Genomic DNA, 16,048 nt, shown 5'->3' on the forward strand with positions numbered 1-16,048 from the left:
TCTGGTGAAGCCATTAAGCTAATGTGACCACCTGACTCTAATTAAGGCCTCTCTGATACTGTAAAAGAACTCACTCCAGTCAGGCAGAGAAGAGCTGGGGAGCCAGAGGAGAGGAAGTGGGACTCGTTAATGAAGACACTCTCAAGCCATTGGTAAGGGAGCCCTCAGGTAAGGGTGAAGAAGGAAGACGCAGGAGAGCTGGGAAGTGGCCCAGGGAAATGTAGCAACTCTGGCAGTGAAAGGTTGGCTGCTAACAGCTGCTACCATTAGAGTCCATGCTGGAACCTGGAGTAGAGGTGGGGCCCGGGTTCCCCCACAACCTGCCATTACAGAAACATCTCCTGAGAGGGGAAGTCAGGACAGGAGGCTTAACTGTTCTGAAACAAGCCCCTAGGGACAACAGAGACTGTGGGAGTTCTCTCCCCAACCTCCTTGCTGGCTTATGATGAAAAGGGCTCAGTAGACTGTAACCCTGGCCCTAGAGAGAGAAGGGCTACGTGGAGGGTCGCAGTGAGCCACTGAGGCTAGCATATACTGCCTAGAAGTGTGGGACCCATGGGGACAAGTTCAGAGCTCTGCCGCACACTGTAGCAACTTTAAGATATCTCACCATCGTTGAAAACTAGCAGAAAATTAAAGAATGTCCACCAGGCGGTTCCATAGATGCCTGCTTAATTCTCTAATGCAAGTAATCTATATCAGTGGGTCTCAGCTTTTCCAGACTACTGTACCCCTTCCAGGAGTTGGATTTGTCTTGTCTACCCCCAAATTTTACCGCACTTAAAAACTACTTTCAAACTCAGACATGAAAAACAGAAGTGTCACCGCTCACTGTTACTGAAAAATTGCTTATGTTCTTATTTTGTCTGTATGAATTTGAGTTTGTACTGACTTTGCTAGTGCTTTTTATGTACCCTGTTGTAAAACTAGGCAAATACAGAGATGATGTACTCCCTGTAAGACCTCTGTGTACCCCCAGGGGTACACGTAACCCTTGTTGAGAACCACTGATCTATACAGTCATGAGTGAGGAACGAAACAGAAAATCTGGGAGTGATTTCAAGTAAATACAATAATGTCTTGGATTCAAATACTGACTTTGCATTGCAGGGGACTTAATACCAATAGAGGGAAACTCTCCATCACTTTCTGCGAAATATCAATGGAGACACTATCTAGGAAGGTGATATAGAAAAGAGAAAGGAAGGATGGTTCAGCTAGTGATAACTGAAGACCTGGGTTCAATTCCTAACATTATCACAGACTTCTTGTGTGACCTTGGGCAAGTTACTTAGTCTCTTTCCGATGTCTTGGCTGCCCATCTATAAAATGGGGATAATAGCTCTTCGCAATATCATGGGAGTATTGTGAGGATAAATACATTACAGATTTGACAAACTCAAGTATTATTGTAATTGGGGCCTGTAGCGAGGTGGTCACCCCACTCCGGCACTGAAGAGGTTAAAGCAGCCCTGGAGAGGGCTGCAGCAGGGAAAAGGTAGGCTGATGGGGAAAGCAGCCACAACTTAATCAGGCCCCGCTGGCCCTTATAAGAGGGCAGTGGGCCAGAAGCTAAAACACACACTCTCTCTCTAGCTTCTTGAGAGAAAATGACCTGGCTGCCTGGGAGCTGAGGTGAAGCTGTGCTGGGGAAGGGCAGAGGTAGCTGGGGAACTCCAGCCAGGAAAAACCCCAGGCTTCAGGCCTTACTAAAAGGGCCAAATAGGTACTGGGGCTGCAGAGGGACAACCCAGAGATAGGCAAAGGCAGCGGTTCCTAACTCCCTTGCTGATGATGAATGGTTTATGGACTGCAGTCGGTCCCAGGGAATGGGGGCTAGATGATGACTAGCAGTAGTCACTGAGGCAAGGTGGGCTTAGAGGGTTGGGGGTTCCCCTGGGAGGGAAGACCCAAACCGAGGGGGTGCTGTGGTGAGCAGAACCCCTGGGCAAAGGGCACCAGAGTCTGGGAGGGACACAGGGCCGGCGGCAGGCAAGATACTGGCCTGCAGAGGGTGCTCCGGGCTGGAAAAAGCTAATTGTCGAGACAACCAGCAGGAGGCACCATGCCACTGAGTCTTTACACCGCAACAGGGCCATATAAGATAGACAAGCTGAAAAACCTGTGGCAGATACATGTGGGCATATGTGCAACACTATCGATTCACCTACCATCCAAACTAGGTTATTAAGCTTAAGGTATTATGAGAAGAGGTTCCATTTGAGAAGACTACAACACAATTTTATCACACAATACTACCAAGTGCAAACCTTTAAAAAAATAACACTGACTACATGGACACCACATTTTGTTTAAACTTGTTAATCATTGTCTTCTTGCATGCCAGCCCTGGCATTTAAAATATGTTAGGGGTGATACAATCCTTTCACCTGGTGCAGACATATATCACTGGAAGGATGTTCTCATAAACAAAGTGCTGCAGGCTATGATCCTATCATTCTCCTCTTCCTTCTTCTCAGTTCAGTTCAATGACAAACATTTTTTTTCTGTTCTTTGCTCCAGTTTCTGTTCAGGAGAAGCCTCATATCAGAACAGCAGGTGATGTTGCAAATAAGGATTGATGGACATCGGTGATGGTGTAGTGGGGAAGGAAAGAAAACTTGCAATGAAGTTTGAAATGCTTTATGCAGTGCTTTGACTCAACCCAGTGCAATAGCTACTCTTTGACAGTGATAAGCAAAAATTTATTCTCACATGCACACTTCATTTTAAAAAAACTGTATGTTAAAAATTAAGAGCAACATGTCTACCCTGTGGTGTCCCATGCTGACCTAGCATGGGACTGTAGGCACTCTCTGCCTCAGTTTCCCTTTTCCTCAGGGCCCCTTAAGAACTCCATAAAACAAAATTCCCCTGTGGGACTCTACTTAATTAAATCCTAAAATAAATTTGAAATAAAGTCTCTCCCCTTGGGCATAGGTGTGATACAGCCTTCCTTCTTGGGGTCTGTGGACTCTGGAGTTCCTCTCTTAGGAGAAATTGTCTCTCTCTCTCAGCACCTCCCTATAACTGAGCCTTGATGGCCTTTTATCAGGCCCAGATATTCCTTAGTCAGTTAGCTGTCTAGATAGACTCTCTCCCTTTAAATTAACTTGTCACAGGTAGACTGGCCCTGGACTCCCCTCAGAGGGGTCAGCAACCCCAAAATAAGGACATAAAACCAATAAGAATGTTTGAAGGAAATTATTGCATTACCAGCATCGTTCAGTTGAATAGATAAGTAGTGTCAACTTTTAGATGGTTTGTAGACACAAAGAGGGCGCCTATTCTGGATGAAGCCGGAGGTAATAGGATGGAAGAGAAATTCCACAGTTCAGTAACTTTTATTTATTAGGGAGAAAAATATCCATTAAACCCTTTAATGGCTAGAGTGTGTGTAATTCCCTGTTTGTGCTTTGTAAAAATTTTCTGGGACAATTTGTGAAGCAGGTCCAATTTTCACCAATATCACCAGCAAAAACTGGCACATTTTTCTCCTGTAAAACTACCATCTCAATCCCTCCAGTGATCTTTCTAACTATATGTGACACTTATAAGTAAGAAGTCTTGTCATTAGAAGTATACAACACGTTCAGTTCAAGATGGAAAGCACTCAGAATGTCCCCTTTTTCAGGTTTGTGGTGTTTCCATGAAAATGCCATTTTTCCCCAGTATTTTTATTAGTAAAAATGCCATAATATTTTACATTAATTTCCCCTCTTCTATCATACAGATCAATAATCCAAATGCAGCATTTCACAGTGATGGAGATGGATTAGATGAGATTTGTCACATGGTTGAAATTATATTGTTCCTCGTGATTCCATGATGGATTAAGCCTACTCCTTGTGACTCTTAGTGGGAAATATGCTGTTTGAGCCAGTCAGGCAAAATCTAGTGTCTCCTTTCCAATGTTTAATTTGAAATACTTCTATAAGTACACAACCTTGGAACTGATTTTTTCCAGTATTTGACACTGACTAAATTTCACATTGATTATCATTATATCTTCTTGCTGTGGCCTCCTGAGCTTCCGAACATCTCTTGTGTTGTGTTATGGTCTTTGCCCTGGTCTACATTGTGTGGGGAGGGGATAGATCTAAGTTACACAACTTTAGCTACGTGAATAACGTAGCTGAAGTTAACGTACTTAGATCAACTTACTGTGGTGTCTTCACTGTGGTGAGTAGACTGCTGTCGGTCCCCCGTTGACTCTACCTGCGCATCTCGCAGCGCTGGAGTACAGGAATCGATGCGAGAGCACTCGGGGGTCAATTTATCATGTCTAGACTAAAGTGATAAATCCATCCCCACCAGATCGATCGCTGCACGCTGATCCAGTGGGTAGTGTAGATATACCCTTAGTGTCTTATGTTCCTGGAGGTCTGCACTCGTGTGAGCAGAGTACTTATGAGGCCAGTACTCAAAGAGGGATGATCTAAAGCTCATTGAAGTCAACAACAGCCTTGGCATTGTCTCCAAGTGCCTTTTGCATCAGGCCTTGCATAGCATGAGAACTGTTTCTTTTCCAGAGTGTGAAATTCTTAATAAGCTTCACTTTTATTAGTACTATACCATGTTACAAGGAGAACACATCTCTGATCTTTCCCGGAGGACTTTCTTCTGTTTTGTCATAGCATCAAAGACATTCATCACAAAAGAAAGAAAGAAACCCAGGAGAGGTGGATCTATGTTCAGCAAAGAAAATAATATTATTTCTCTAGAAGAGGCACCAATTATCAAGGTCAATAATCAGACATGGCAGTGAAGAGTCAGGATGCACAGCCAAAGTATAATTTGTTCAATACTGAGCATCTCACAGATAGACAGTTCTACCTTCATACTTCAGAGAACTGCTGCCCATACATGTAAGGGTAATTTATCATTTGAACAAGACACTCATGTAGGTATTTGTCAGAAACAAAGTATAGGACAGAATAACTACAGAGGAAGATGCTGAATTTGGAGAGGAGAATTCCTTTGATCTGTAACTTCATTTGGAAATCATAGAATCAGATAAATGTAGGGCTCAAAAAGTCCTCAAGAGACCAGCAAGTTCAAACCCTGCACTGAGGCAGGACCACGTGAATGTAGACCATCCCTGACAGGTGTTTGTCCAATCTGTTCTTAAAAACCTCCAATTACGGGTAGCCGACAACCTGCGTGGAAGTCTATGCCAGAATTTAACTGACCTAATAGTAGGAACATTTTCCGTAAAAACTCTTCTAAATCTCCCTTGCTTCAGATTAAGCCCATTACTTCTTGTCCTACCTCTAGTGCTGTGGTTCTCAAGCTAGGGCCTCCGCTTGTTCAGGGAAAGCCCCTGTCAAGCTGATCTGGTTTGTTTATTTGCCGCGTCTGCAGGTTTGCCTGATCACAGCTCCCAGTGGCCACAGTTCGCCACTCCAGGCCAACGGGAGCTGCAGAAAGCAGTGCAAGCCGAGGGACATACTGGCATCCACTTCCCGCAGCTCCCATTGGCCTGGAGTGGTGAACTGTGGCCTCTGGGAGCTGTGATCGACTGAACCTGCGCATGCAGCAGGTAAACAAACCGGCCCAGCCAACCAGGGGCTTTCCCTGAACAAGCGGCTGCCCTAGTTTGAGAACCACTGCTCTAGTGGACATGGAGAACAATTGACCACCATCCTCTGTAACAGCCCTAAACATAGTTGAAGACTGTCATCGGGTCCTCCCTCGGTCGTGTTTTCTCTAAAAGAAAACAGGCCCAGTCTTTTTAACCTTTCCTCACAGACCAAGTTTTCTAAGCCTTTTGTCATTTTTGTTGTTCTCCTCTGGGCTTGCTTCACTTTATCCATATTTTCCCTGGATTATGGCACCCAGAACTAGACACAGTATTCCAGCTAACACTTAACCAGTGCTGAGTAGAGCTAGACAGTTACCTCCAGTGTCTTTCATATGACACTCCTGTTAACGTACCTCAGAATGCTATTTGCCTTTTTCACAATTGCATCACATTGTTAACTCATGTTCCATTTCTGATCCACTATTACCCCCCCACACACACACACAGATCCTTTTCACTAGTACTTCCACCTAACCAATTATTCCCAATTGTGCAGTTACACATTTGATTTTTACTTCATAGGTGAAGTTCTTTGCATTTGTCTTTCTTGAATTTCATCTTGTTGACTTGTTGACAATTCTCCAATTTGTCAAGGTTGTTTTGAGTCAGATGAACCGGGGGTCCATGAGTGATGTTAAAGATAAAGGGCAGAAAGGTTCCAATGATGAGTGGGAACATATCATTGGCCAGAAGACTGCAAGTGGAGATGAAACTCACTTTCTCTCATGTGCTACCAAGACAAGAGCCTCCATTACCCACAAGGCAGAGAAACAGCTACTGTAAAGGCACAAAGAGCAAACTGTTTTTGCATCCACTGTTGCTCCTTTTTTGTTTTCTACTGTTCTGTCATCACTGCTGACATTGTGACATCAGTTGGCAGAGGAGAGGGAGGATGTGGTCACTTGCAACCATGTAACTTGTGTGCAAGCTGTGCACAGGTCAGACTGAAAAGTTCTTACATTCACTACAGTGGGATTGTGCCAGGTGATAAATCTTGGGGTTCTAACTACTGCTGCTATGTCTGGTTCTGTGTGTGCAGTGGGGCATATACTTTACACTCTATGCAGCTGAACATAAACATTGCCTTATACAAAGTACCTGCTGTTTTAATCATATTGCTATTGCAGATCTCTTTGCCTTGCCCACCTAGTCTAAAATTCCATTATGCTCACCCTTATTCCCCTTTGCTTTTTAATCCAAACTGATACAAGATCCTGGTACCTGATCTACGGTGTTCTTATTTCTTGACACGGGCAAATGTAATGCACCATGCAAGTGCAAAAAAATAAGTGGCCCATTTCACATACCATGGACACTATGCAGTACATGTGGGTCAACACTAGGGAAGGAAACTTGGACCACATGGAAATACCACCCCAGTAAGAAATATCATAGATCAGTGGGTTTCAATCTATGGTCCGTGGACCACAGGGGGTCTGCAGACTTCATCTAAGATTTCCAAAGGGGTCTGCACCTCCATTTGAAATTTTTCAGGGGTCTCCAAATGAAAAAAGGTTGAAAACCACTATCATAGATAGCTTCATTCTCTTGTTTCTTTCATGCTATCTTTCAGAATGTCAACACTAAGCCTATTTTTTGCATAGAGTCCCTGATCAGAGAAATGAATAAGTCTTCCACATAGCAATATGTTTTACTTTTTGGTTTGCAGGTCAGATAAAAAATGTGATTTGTTTTGTTCTGGTTTTATCAGGAATGTTAAAAATAAACAGCTAAAACCCAACTGTTGCTGCCAACTTTTCTCATGGTTGAAATAAACCTTTCCTGAAAAATAATCCCAAAGATATGAATATCCTGAAGATCAAGAAGCTCTTTAAGATCTACCAGTGGCAGAATCATGCAATTAGAGTCATGCCCCATAAGCGTTAAAGGCTTAAAACGTTAACAGATCACTTTAATGGGAGCAATTTTTTTAAAGTTTTATTTAATTTGCATTTAAATAACACTGACTATGCTATGGACTGCTGACTCCATGAAAGCTATGCAGCTACACAGATATACAGTTAATTAGTGTTTGCAATTCTCTGAGACCTGAGTGAGGATCTAAAATAGACCTTACTTAACATTTCTGACTATATTTTGGTTAGTTTGCTTTCTGATCTGATGTAGATAGAGATTCCTTGTTCATTTCTTAAGTATTTTACCTTAAAGAGTAGTGGAGGAGGAGACAATAGCTTGTGGGGGGGGGAATTAAATGAACCATAAAATAAGCCCATAAATGTAACTCAATAAACAAAAAGAATCCTTTATAATACATGGAGTTGTTATAGGACATATCAGATATTATGGTCCTCATCCAAACTCCCAGTGACCACAGAGGTTCTCTAGATGCTTTAGAAAGAGAGCTCTCCCAAATGTGGAAACAATTATAAAGAAATTAATGACTCATTAGCAAACATTCCATAATTCATTTCTCATTTCTGGGTCAATGTTACTAATAAAACATAGGCTGCATATTTTAGCTCTTTAACTGACTTTATTTCTATTGGTCATTAACCCCCATTGCTGTTCCTATAAAAACGACTTAAAACTAAGTCTCAGCGGCTAGTCCTCTTGAGAAAGGTGGTTCATGAAGTTCTTTATTCAAATACATAGACATAAATGGCTTCTCCAAGTGATTAAGAAACTGGCTAACACAACATAGTAGGTCACAAAAGATGGATGGCATGATCCAAAGCCTACTGGAATCAATGGAAAAACTGCTGTTGACTTCAATGGGCTTTGGATAAGAAACCATTGAAAATGGATTTTAACAAGCATGTAATGCATTAAATGAAAGGTACACTGTTATTCTACTGGGATATTTTTAATTTCATATTCTTTAAAATGCCTGTGTATACATCAGAACTATTGACCTGACCCAACTGTTATTGAAATTGATAGAAAGCCTACCACTGATTTCAGTGGGCATTGGATTGTGCCTTAAATTTTCAGGTTAACTCAAAAGATTAGACATGATGTCTTTACATGGTCAGTAAATCAATATTATGCAGAAGAAACATGTGCCAGAAGTCAAAACAACCATATTATTTGTATTTAAAATAGAAGTTTAATCAAGGATATCTATTAGAGACAGAAAAAATATTCTATATCCAATTAAGATAAAAAGTCTTGCATTTATATGATCCTTTTTCTTGTTTTAATGATCAAGTGGTAGGTCCTCAAATAATGGAAATTAGCATCACAATGGTGCTGTGACAATTTATACCATTTCACTAAATTATTTTTGCTAGTAATTAAAAGATAGTGACCAGTGCGACTCAGAGGCCCATGGGTGGTTCTCTACTGTGTGTCAGCAACACGTGTCAGGCATGTCATACTCATTACACCTAACACATGGTTGTCATGATGTATACCCAAAAGGTGTAATGTAATATATCATTGTAAATCTAATAACTCACTGATCATTAATATTCTCATGTAATATGTATTTTTGGAGTGGCCACGAAGAGTTATGTACTAGAACTATGTTCTTAAAAAGTGTTTGGCAAGCAATGCATAAGCACAATCGGCCTTAGACCAAGGAATGTGTATTTGTTTGTCTGACCAGCCTAATCATCAGAAAGAGACAATGAAGGTTCATCTGAATACATGCTAAACAAACCAACAAGCAGGGGAGAAAACAGCATGGCATCTCTCAGAAAGAGAATCTTGGTCTGGGCTTACTTCTCAAAGAATACATTTCAAAGATTTGCTAGGCTATAAAGACAGGGGGTCTGACCATCAGAAGATAAACAATTGAATCATCTGTTTGTATACAATATTACTGCATCTGAAAAAGTGGGGGATTTACCCACGAAAGCTTATGCCCAAATAAATCTGTTAGTCTTTGAGGTGCCACTGGACTCTTCATTTTTTTTGTGGATACAGACTAACATGGCTACCCTCTGACACTTTACAATATTACTGAATTATAAAAGTGAATAAAGTAAGGTCTTTTATGAAAGCCTGTGACACACTGGTGATTAACGTCATTGTGAAATGTATGTATTAACACTAGGTGAGGACTTATGGATACTAACTGACATTATACTTTAAAGTCTGTGGCCAAACACAGGGAGAAACAGGTTTTGTCCCAGACAAGAGAGAAAGCAGCTGTCTACCTGTCTTCAATGTAAACTGTGCATTATAGAAGCATAACAGTGGAAGCCCCATTTACATACAAATCAGCAGAGGGATGGGAAAGTCACAGGAAGGGAAGAACAGCAGGAAGCCTTCCTGGCTTTTGAAACAGAGACAATGAATTTTGGGGTGATAAAAGGGTGGGGGAAGACATTTGAGTAGTCTGTCACTTGGGGGATTAAAGGGCACAGAGCTTTTGAAATCACAGAACGTTGGAACCTTCAGCCAAGAGTTGAAGTCTCTGGAAACTGAGTCGAGGTGAGAAACCTGCTCAGGCACAGACTGTAACTTGCTACAATTAAGTTTCAGTCTTAGAAGCATATTTTTACTTGTATTGGCATGTAACCCTTTCTATCTTTATTCCTTATACTTGGTCCTTCCTAAATGCACTTGTTTTGCTTTTACTTCAAATCAATTAAGTGCTGTGATTGAAATAAGAGTGTTTGTCAAACCCCAATTAAATTAATGAGCTGCGGTGTATTGTCTCTTTAAAGGAGAAATAAACGTCAGAACTTCAGTGAGTGTTCCAGGAGAGGACTTCAGGGAGATGTCTTGGGGGAATTCGGGAGTTGGGGTTCACTATTTGTTACCTACAAGGTAAGGTGTGGACTGGCAGAGTCCTGGAGAGTTTGCTGACAAGGCAGACAAGCTGATGCATCAGGAAGTTACCACACAGCTTACCAGTAGCAAAGTTCTCACTTGTCAAGGCTGAGAGAAGTCACACAGTAACTTACAGTTTTGGGAACCTCAGCAGATTTTCACACTGGCAGACAATTTGGGGGAAATTTGGGAGGGGGAAGGTGTTGGGGTCACCCTGAAAAAAAGTAGCCAGGTGGTGAAAGCCAAGAAATGACCTGCATGCTTGTATCCTGGCTGTTGGTGTCAGGCCCTTGAGCCCTGCAGTATAGGATGTAAGGTACCCAGAGTGACAGAGCCCCATGCTGATCTGGGTTGAACCCCAAAGCATCACAACCAGGAAAAAGAGAGAGACTGAGATGTGTGTTTCATTTTCTTCAGTGGATGATCAACCTTAAACTTGTATTTCATCATGAAAAACCACTCTTGGTATGGACAAAGGACAGTGACTTAAATGGATATGAAGAACATTTAGATACAAGTGAAAACCGTTTATTTGGGGTACATTTCATTTTCAATGAGATTCAGATACTTCAAACAGATATTAAATAACAATTGCATAGAAAAATCTACTCTTTCTCAATGCTTTAGTAACCTGAGTACTATATAAGTGTGATGATTTTAACGCATGGCTTCAAAGAATGACCAGATCTGAGCAACTACTCATATTGTCTCACTGGGGATAGATGTGGCAGACATAATGCATGTATGTACACCCACAAACACACGCATTAGTTTGTCTGTCAGACTGGAAAATATTAGTATTTTATGGGTTAAAGCAAAAATTAGTAGAACAACCATGAACAATGCATCTTTTGGCAGAAGCTAAAATTCATGTGAGTTCTCTCTATGTTTCTTTTAATTATACAACCCAGAACTGCAAACAGAAGTCTAACCAGAACACAGACTTCAAAAAGTTTGGCTTTCTTAAATATTCAGCTTATTTCCTAACCCAAATATTCTGGGTTCTCTCATCCCTGAAAAAAATCAGGATCACTCTTCCCCTCCCCCCACTTTTCTTTCTGTTGGTTTATGATGTCTGTATTTTAGAGCCTAAAAAAAACAAATGTAATTTCTGTCACTCAGTAAGGTAATGGAATTAGTCTGATGAAACATCAGAATTTTTTACACTGAATTTGTAGTGTAAATTACAGAGGAAGGACGCCTCTTAATTCAATAGCCACTTACACTGATATCCTGTACAAACCACATTGATTGCTACAGAGGTATATAACTCCCATAACATTCCAGCCCTGATGTTTCTTTTGCAATCTTAAACTTTTCTTTCTGTTGAGAGTGGCTTCTTCTATTTCCCAAAATGGGAAATATGTTTCTTCCTACCCTTGTGAAAGTAATTCCTAAGAGTACTGGAAATCTGATCTCTCTATTACGCAATATCTTTATCAGATTCTCCAAGGAGATGCTTGTTTCAAGCAGAACAATCTCAGGGCTAAGAATCCCATGTGATAATGGAAAAATGCTCCAAAGTATGCATTCTGCCAGTGACTTTCCCCAGTGTACAATGCCTGAAGTTCTGACACACTGGACTTTTTTAACCATTCGTCTGGAATGAACTCACCACATATGATGCTAGATCTGAATTACATTCAAACAAAACTGAGTCATCTCAAGCTGAAAACTTTAGGATATATCAGAATATTTATCTTCAAATAAATTTAATTAAAATCACTATTAGTATTAATGGTAAACATACTGGATAGACATTCCTCTTTGGTCTCAAGAAAAGCAACAGAAAGTCTCAATTAAAAAGAGTGGAAAGGAAGCTGCTTTGGGATATTTAAACAATACCAAAAAAATTGATGGCATTTTGGGACCTGATCCTCAGAAGGAGTAAATCAGCATAGTTCCACTGACTTGGCCCAAACATTTTGATGGGAATGTGCACTTCAAATACTCTTTCGGTTTTGATCATTTTATCTAAAACAACATATACAATACAGGAAAGAGCTTTGTGGCTTTTTGGCTGGGGGGTTGATATTCTCTGTGTATAGAAATTAAGAAGCCTAAAATGATTTAGTCCTGAACAAAGAAGAGAGTTAATAGAGCAATGTAACATGGTAATGGTGAACGCTGATTGGATACATCGCTTCAAAATATCCTACAAGTTCAGAACAGCTGGAAACCTGAGAAATTATAAGAGCATATATATAAAAGGAATAGACAAGAATAGTTTAAAAAGCCATATCAGATGTGAACAACCTATGGGATTCACTCAGGTGGGAGACTATTGAAGAGAATAGTAGTTTAGAGGTGTTCAAGGAAAGGTTACGTATTTATATCAGTACTATATCACTGTACAGATTGAAAAATTACATGGATATCAAATCCCATCATTTGGAGCATACATAGTTCCAGCATTGGGTTAGCACTAAATATGTTCCTCGGTGCAGCAGAATTGCATAATTCGTCCTACTACATTACGTAGTGTGAAAGGTATACATGCCTTCTCAGGGAGAAAATACTGGGTATTAAGGGGTATTTAATCTAGTGGAGACAATCATAGTAAGAACCAATGGCTAGAATTATATCCAGACAAATGCATATTAGAAATAAGGCACAAATTTTTACCAGTGAGGGAACAAACTACCAAGGGAAGTGGTGGATTCTCCATCTTATGAAGTCTTCAAATCAAAATGGGATGTTTTGCTGGAAGGATATGCTCCAGTCATGATGCAATTCTCTGGTCTGTGTTATACATGTCACACTAGATGAGCTGATAGTCTCTTCAGACCTTAAACTGATGAAGTGGGTATTCACCCACAAAAGCTTATGCTCCAATACATCTGTTAGTCTATAAGGTACCAGAGGACTCTTTGTTGCTTCTATTAATCTAGGTGTTACCAGTAATGAGGCACAAGTATTGGCAACTTCCAGAGTCAAGTTAACAAATTAGATCAATCAGTGACCTTTTCAGGGTAGCTCTTCCTACTGTAGGTTTTTTAAAATGTAAGGCATTTGAATGCGTAACTCCATTATTATGCTATAATATGAGACATCTTAACCCTTTTTAAAATTGTAGTGTACATGCACCACCAAAATAAATACTGGCAAAACAGTCCATGTTATGGAATAATAAAGTACTGCATATAGGCAGGAAGAATTAAATTCCTTAGCTGTCATTATGGTAGGTGTTCATATGTCATAAAATTCTACCCAAATATAAACTACTTTTTAAAAAAAAAGTAATATATGTATTTTTTGTATTACACTAGCACCTAGAGGTCCCATCTCAGAATGGTCATTGTGCTGGGCATTGTACAAAGTCAAACACATCCTTGTACTAAGGAACTTGCCATCTAAATAGATATAACACACAAAGAGTGGGGTAAAAGTGCTTGGATGAATTAGGAGCACAAGCTGCACTGACTCTTAACTCATTCAGGTACTTTTGAAAATCTCACCCTCAATAGATAAAACATGCAAAGGGTAGGAGGAGAATCAGAGGCACAGAGATATGAAGTGACTTACCCTGGGCATGCAGCAGGGCAGTGGCAGAGATGGGAATAGCATCCACATATCCCAAGTCCCAGTCTTGTGCCCTGGGTACTAATCATGCTGTCTCTCAAATATATCATGATTTGTGAGAATCATAAGCACCATAGAATGACTTGAATATGCTTGAACCATCAATTTCTTCTGCAAGTGTCAGAATTCTGAGGGCTCTGGTCTGAGGCCTGGCATGGCACTGGTGCACATCTGTGTATGAGCACAAATTCCACAATTTCATAGACATGTGGCTGGATGCCCCGTCATCTAGCTTCATGTATAAACACATTGGAGACTTGCACACATATATGCGGTTCTGTGTGGACAACATAGGTGAGCAGATGGACACACACATACACATGCAATGACATCAGGGCTGAAAATCAGGCCCTTTATATGCTTACTTTACTTCCATGTAGAAAGCAAGAAAACTGTGAAACAAATTTGCATTTCATACCTTTAGCTAATGCCAGGCCTGTGAACATTTTATTGAACATTAAAAGGAAAAGTGATACTCTGGCACTTGGACCAGCTACATCTTGTGAGAGGTGCAAATCCACTTCACACCTCAACAATTTATTAGCCACAATTCTGCTTTAATCTGGAAGAAATAAGTACCCAAGGAATAGATTCTCCACTTGATACATTTCCCATTCCTGTAAGTTACATGTGCACATTAAAAGAGGAACTTACCTCCTGGAGTCTCATTTCCTCTGGCAAATATGTTGCTAGGGGAAAAACTGGGCACCTATTCAAATTTAACCTATATTGGCAAATGTTTGAGTCAATTTCATGGAGCTCCCCAGAACACTAGTCTAAGTTCCAGGGGCAGATCCTCAGCTGCTGGAAATTGTTCTTTTGCCCCTGCCCCCAGTCAATAGAGCTATGATGGCTTATATCAACTAAAATTTTTTCCCTCTTCTCTTTGAATCTAAATTTGGCAGACTCTTGTTATTAACTACATTACGTGGAGGGGAATGTGATTTCCTTGTAGCAGACTCAATGTTCTGTGACTTTCCCCCTCAAAGTCAGGGAGGCCTGCACTTACAAATATAAGGCTGCAAATGACATATGTTTGCAAGTCCAGAAATGACAACAGCCTTTCAGGTGCTATTTTCTGTTTTATAGCAAAAGCATTGTGCATCGCTAATTGGGCCATATGGACTTCCATTTTCCCCAACCATTTTTAAAGTACAAGATATTGTGTCCTATGCCTCTAGCAGCTGATCTGTGCTATCCACACCTCCAATGTGTCTCTTGTAATCTGTTTCACATAAAGGCTTGTATTTGTTTCTGTCCTCCTGGGTTCTGACCTCTGATGGGAGCTGTAAATGGTGGTTGGTGGTAAGAAGGCAACATCACTTCCTCTTTATCAGTTTATTTTATTCCTAGCAGTTCTTCACAGCTCTACATTTTACCAAGTTTTTTCTTTATCAGTATCTCTAACAGGTGGCAGCACTGATGCCTCTCAGCCTACAGTTTGATGCCTTGTAGCTTTCTTCCTGGCTGAGAAATGTCGCAGATGGAAATGAGCAGTTTCATCTCTTCCTGCCAGCTGTACAGTGATCATGTGGTGGCAATCACTCCAGCCTGCCTGGGACTATGGAGTAGAAGTTGCATAGGAGTATTTCCAGGTGGAAGCTGGAAATGGTAGGGCTATTCTATCCTTTTTCTAAAAAAGTAAAGTGATGTAGGTTAACCTAACATCTCCGCCAAGAGAACCAGCGAGGGTGACAATTTGGATGATGGGGATAAGTTCTCCCTGGATATGGAAATAGAATTTAACCTTCATCCCTTAAATTGGTTACTCCAGGACAATATAGGGGTGTATTTGTGGTGTGAAACTGGAAGATTATATTACTGATCTTATTCTGTAGGTATTCAGGTTTTATTTATTTTGGTTTTCAATTTAGCAGGTGCCTCCCAAAATTTCAACATGTGCTTTTAAAAAAAGTACAGTGTATTGATATTTTTATTCAACTTTCCAATTACACAAACACCAGTCTAAAGGCTCTCCCGCCAAAGAAAACTGAGAGATCCCCTTTACCAGTCATATTATTTTTTTCTATTATGAGGACACTCAAAGCCCCCAGTCAGGATCGGAGCCCCATTTCATGGACCAGAACCCCATTGTGCTAAGTACTATACCAACAACTTGTAAGAGATGGTCCTTGCCCTGAG

This window comes from Chelonoidis abingdonii, chromosome 9, assembly GCF_003597395.2.
Source record: "Chelonoidis abingdonii isolate Lonesome George chromosome 9, CheloAbing_2.0, whole genome shotgun sequence".
Classification (NCBI taxonomy): Eukaryota; Metazoa; Chordata; order Testudines; family Testudinidae; genus Chelonoidis; species Chelonoidis abingdonii.